This window comes from Daucus carota, chromosome 3 (genome assembly GCF_001625215.2).
Source record: "Daucus carota subsp. sativus chromosome 3, DH1 v3.0, whole genome shotgun sequence".
NCBI lineage: Eukaryota > Viridiplantae > Streptophyta > Magnoliopsida > Apiales > Apiaceae > Daucus > Daucus carota.
The window spans coordinates 32,430,813-32,436,891 of NC_030383.2; the positions used below are offsets into that span (position 1 = coordinate 32,430,813).

A 6,079-nucleotide genomic window follows, 5' to 3' on the forward strand; every position below is an offset into this window, starting at 1 on the left:
AGAAGAGAAAGTTATAACATGGGGAAGGCAGCCAAACTTCCCAGGAAGAAGGACAAACAAAGAAAGATTAGGTTAAAAAATGTATTTATTTTTAATGCTCTGCAAATCTTTATTGTTAAATGGAATAAAATTTATTTTTCGCCAATGTCTTTTATACAAATTCAAATTGGTTTTTTTATTTTTTTTTTAAAATCATTTTTTTTATTATAAAAATTTACTTACATACTAATTAGTTGCTATACAACTTTACTACCTTTAGGTTGAATATAATTCTCAAATATCCACATCTAATAAATTATAATAATTCAAAAATTAGTTTTTTGTTATGTAATTCAAATAATTTAAACTATCTTTTAAAATTTTCCATATACGAATATAAGGAACACCTAACTGAACACCTAACTAAACTATCGGGAAGCGCAGCAGAACGGTGTGCACAAGGAGATGAGGAGGATATCGAGGCGATAGAGTAAATGTTTTGCCATATCAGCTAACATTTTTCGTTGGTTGTATTAGATGTTCTTTCATGGGTTCTAAATAAAATTTGAAAAAAAATAATTTAACGCGTCGTAAATAATATTTTTTTACAATGTTTATTAGTTAATGAAAGGTATGTTTTCCTTTGGAAATAATCACCCCGAAAAGAAATCTCAATAAAATGCATTAACGTTATTATTAAATATGCCCCTTCCCTTTATAAACATGGAGTTGTAAATCATTGTCATGATTATCGTGAAATACGTTTTTTCACCGTTTGATTAATCAGCAAATTAATTGCTGTACAACTTTATTACCTTCAGGTAGAATTTTATTCTCAAATCACCCTTTCAATAAATTATAGTAATTCAAATATAATTTTTTTAAGAAATTCAAAAGATTTAAAATATTTTTTAAAATTTCTATAGTCGTAAATAAGAACACCCAACAGAACACTTAGGTGAACTATTGGGATGCGCAGCAGAACGATGTGAATAGGGAGATGAGGAGGATATCGAGGCGATAAAGTAAATGTTTTGCTATATTACCCAAGTTTTTAGATGGTTGTATTAGATGTTCTGTCATGGGTTCTAAATAAAATTGAAAAAATAAGAATATTGTCTGACATTACCATAAGTAACTTGTTGAGGAGTTCTGTGACGGCCCGAGAATCCGGGGGCCTGGATCCTGACGTCACCGCATAAAACCCATTTTTAAACACTTTTGAAAACCTGTATTTTTTTTTTTTGAAATGATAATCAAATCCAAGAATTTAAAACTTGCAAACATTTAATAAAAGATTTGAATGAGAACACAAATCGAATGATTTCAAAACCTGAATTTCAAACTTGAAAGCCATAATAAGAGAATTTCAAGAGAACATTTAAACTTTAATAACTGATTCGAAAGAGAACATTTAAACCCCCTAAAAGCAACAGGATCGCATCCAGGTTACAGCATTGAAATTAGAATCTACCACTATTATTACACAACATCTCTTACCAAATCAGATCATCCTCAATAAGAAGAATCACTGTCAACTATTCCAGCTATGACTTACACTTGAATCCTTATAGCACAGCTCTAGCTTGCACCAACCTCATCAACTTTCCTGAACACTCCTCGACCACTGGATCCTCAACTCTGTCTCCTCGCCTAGCATTAGCCTTATTCACAATCTCAATCAATCATCTCATCTTTAAGCCTTTCTGAAATGGGTAGAAAGGAATAGCAAGGGTGAGCAACAATGCTCAGCAAGTAATAATAACAATGATAATTCTGAAATGATATAACAGAAGTTCACGAGTTCAAGATATAAAAAGATTCAACTTGAGTTCACAAATTCAGGTATTGTATAAAAGAATCACAATACCTTGCAGCAATAGAAACCTGAGGAATTCAATCCTTCACAAGAGAATTATTGAATTGGACTATCACATTTTAATTAAAAACCAAGGTTAGGATGCTGATCAGTCATACCTAACCCCGAGCAGGCCCCGTCATGCTCTATCACTGGATCCAAGGCACTCATTGGCCTAACATGACCACGAATCTGGTCCACAGGTTTATATAAAAACAATAATCCAATTCTCTAATTCAATTCAAGAAGCCAATGTAAATTAACAGAACATCATAATAAATATCATCAACAACAGAATAATTCCAATTCAAACTTTGATAACAATCTATTCATAAATCATGATCCATCATTTCATAAATCACAGTTCAGGAAATCCTCAACTATTCAGTATCCTCCATTATCGGCTAAGCAACTGAATTTAGCCTGCTAAACCAGCATGACAATGGCGGGTTGAATAATCAAGAAGATCCCAATTCATTCAAAGCTCTAACTATCACTGAGCAACACATGCTTCAATGACAATCTGAACTTCGAATTAATTTGTAAAACGGAAATTCTTTAGAAACTTGAAGATTAGAAAGAATGGGTCAGAATACTCGCACTTTCGAACATTGAAAAGAAAGGTATGAATACTTGAAACATATACCAAAGGAATGGATCAGAATAATTGCAATATATCCAAGAGAAAGGTTTAGGATACTTGCAACATATACCAAAGGAATGGATCAGAATATTTGCAATATATCCAAAAGAAAGGTGTAGGATACTTGCCTTAAATCTGACTCCAGTCTCACATCTCTATCTCATCTTTCCAATCTCATACTCTATGCATATCATAGTCTCTAGACCATCTCTGGCTATACCCTATTCGCCACACCACTTCACTTACTCGACTCATTCTTTATTCGTTTTGGAACACCACCTGTCCTTCTGAACGTCTTCGGTCATCCACGTCTCGTCCAAATCCTTAACGAGAATAAGATAATACTATAGTCACTAAATAATATATCGCATATACATATCACGTATACCGATACTCACTTATACAACCCTTTAAACTCATCAAATATCACTTAACACATAATTATGCTTTGACTCTACCATATAGTCTAATCATATTCCACATAACATATTATCAATTAAATATCATATAAATCTTATCGAAAATCTGACATCGTCTCGTCTATTTATTAGACTATCCACCTGTTATCCTATCTCAATCAACAATCAACCAACCACATCCAATCACTATAATCCATATGCTTTTATCCGACATCTATCAAGACACGACCCTATGTCATTTAATCATTTATCACATGTATGTAATACTAGAACAACCAGATAGTCCATGCAATCATCAATTAATAGCAATTAGATCACATATAATCATATTCTATACATTTGACAACAATTATTCACACTCTATACTCCACCATATTATTATGTCACATTAAAATAGACTTTATAAGCTTTAACCTCTTTTTCGTTTCACTCGATTCTGAATTTCCGATCAAAAGTTATGCTGAAAACCGTTTCCGACTCCACTTTCGACACATGTAATACAGCACACCGATAACAGACAACACATTACACATAAGGTTTCCCACCCCAATTGATATCAAATCAACTCTTGGGTTAAAAATGATTTTTTTGGGAATTTTCTGGAATTTTTAAACATTTTTCGGAATTAAAATCGATAAAAGAATCCCTTTATAAATAAATAATCAAGTCCGGATAATCAAAATTGGACTTGAAACCATTCATAAACAATTAACGAGCCTTGAACATAATTTAGAAAAACATTTCAAAGCTCGAAATCATTTTTCGAAATTTTTAAATCAAAAGGAATAATTAAATCCAATTAATTAATCAATTAAAATCAATTAATAATTAATTAAAATAATTAATCAATTAATATTCAAATTAATTGACCAATTAAAATAATTAATTACTAATTAAAATTAATTAATAAACTAATTTAGATTTATTTTTGAATAAACAAATATTTAAAAAGCATTTTTGAATTTAAAATCAATAATTTTCGAGATTAAAATAAATAAATAAAATGTTTTTGAAAAGATTTAAAACTCCAAGGTTCACTGTGCAAACTTTGTAAACTATTAGGGGACTGAATGAAAAACTTATAAACCTCAGGGTTCACACCGTATCATTTTAATAAGTTCGGGGATCAAATTGTAATTTGACCCCCGGTCACCATCTCCGACGAGCCTTCGCCGGATTTTCGCCGTGAAACGGCTACAAAGCTCCAAACTTCACCAAAACGTGCAGATATAGCCTACATACTATCAGGAACTCAACCACGAGTCTAGTTTCTTCAAGAACGCAGTAGTTTGGCCGGAAATCCCAGCCAAACTTGCGCCGCCGCCGTGGAGTTTAAACTCCGGCGAGCCTGCTACGGCCTTCCTCCACACAATCCAAACATACCAATCAATTCTACACATCCCAATGAACATGATTGAACCTTTAAAACTCACCCAGATTCATCAGAATGAATACTCCGGCCAAAACTCAAAGTTTTCCGATGAACATCTCAAGAACATGAATAACAGTTATTTCAAGGATCAATCCCATGTTTCTATGTGATTCTGAAGTCCAAATTCGACATATAATATACCGAAACGACGAGAAAAACACGTTCTACAACATAGAAGCATCAAAACAATCAAACAAGATCGTTTTCAAAAATTCATCTTTAAAATTATAATAATTCGAATTTTCAAAAATTAATAAGAAATTACCCGTGAAATCTGCACGGTTATGATTGATTAAACTGGATTCTACGCGTCGATAGCTTCGTTTTGACTATTCATACGCCTCCATCGGATTCCAATAACACCTTCAAATCTTCGTTTGATTATGAAGAACACGAAGAACACCGCTCGGTTTCTCTCGGTATTCGTGAAAAGAAACTGGTGAAATGATTTTTATGGTGAAAATAAGTTACAGGAAAGTCTATTTATATTTACAAATAATTGGTACCCCTTTGGATCGTATATGACATCAAAATACGTATTTAATAGCTTTATATTAATAAAGCGGGGTCCAATCGGTACTGGTTTTTGAGATAATCATCAAAACGGGGCTTTTAAACTCAATCATTGGTCTGGGGGTCCCATTTGCACGTATTTCGATAAAAATTAATATAATAATCAAAATATCTGGCTTTCACGTATATCGAGACAAACCAGATAATTATCAACAATTAAAATACCCGAAAAACTCCGCCGGACCGACTCCGGGGAAAACCGTACTCCGGATCGAAAAAGTCAAAACACGAAAAGTGTCCGGAATATTCAAATTAGGCTAAAGGTGAGTTTTCTCGAAACTTTCGGGAAGAAAAATCGCTAAACCGTTACGAGTTGGCGGTTTCCAAATAATCAAATAATCAATAATTAAATATAAATATACGCAATTAAATCCGTAAATCGATTATAAAATCATATAACATCACATAAATCGATATGAAAATACCCAAATAAACTATATTTCATTCTGAGCATATAGAAATTGAAATCTCGCGAATACGAACACATACGAGCATTCAGCTCAATAAACCAGATAATACAGAATTCACAAAAATTCATATATTAATCATATAATATTAATAATTAATCATAACTAATTAACAAACAAATTCACCAATACCACTTAATCACATAACACATATATTCACATAATATTCATACAGAATTTTCAAAACAATATATGAAAATCAGTTTTGAAAAAAACAATAATTTATCAATAACACAATAACCCGGAGTTTAAATATAAAACCTTGAAAACTCATTAAACTGGAATAAAATATTAAATCTTATTCCCTTCTTTATTAGAAAATCACTTTTAATAGTAAAAAAAATATTTTTAAAAATCCGGGTCATTACAATCTACCCTCCTTATAGGGATTCCGTCCTCGGAATCAGAGAAAGAAGAAGGACACATAATCTGTAAAATCCATATTAATCCACAAAACAAGTATAATCACATACACACCCTTCCCATAATCACATCAATATTCAACTAGAGACAATAATAATAACTAGACAAATAGATTTATAATAATCAAATCTAAATTTAATAATTTGGGATATTACATTCTACCCCCCTTATAAGGATTCCGTCCTCGGAATCCTCCGAAGAAACTAAAACGTACATACTTCGTAATATCATATCGTCATCCACCTTTGATTGATCTTGGCATACCTTTAACTTTAATGGAAAAGG

General features: G+C 32.0%; 1 long non-coding RNA gene across 1 annotated transcript; it reads right to left on the reverse strand.

The window, feature by feature from the left end:
- Positions 1-1,344: 1,344 nt before the first annotated feature.
- LOC135151163 (uncharacterized) lies at positions 1,345-4,851 on the reverse strand. Its single transcript, XR_010289705.1, has 2 exons — positions 4,597-4,851; positions 1,345-1,685 (listed from the first exon to the last, which is right to left on the reverse strand). It is a non-coding gene; the product is annotated as an uncharacterized LOC135151163 (long non-coding RNA).
- Positions 4,852-6,079: the final 1,228 nt, after the last annotated feature.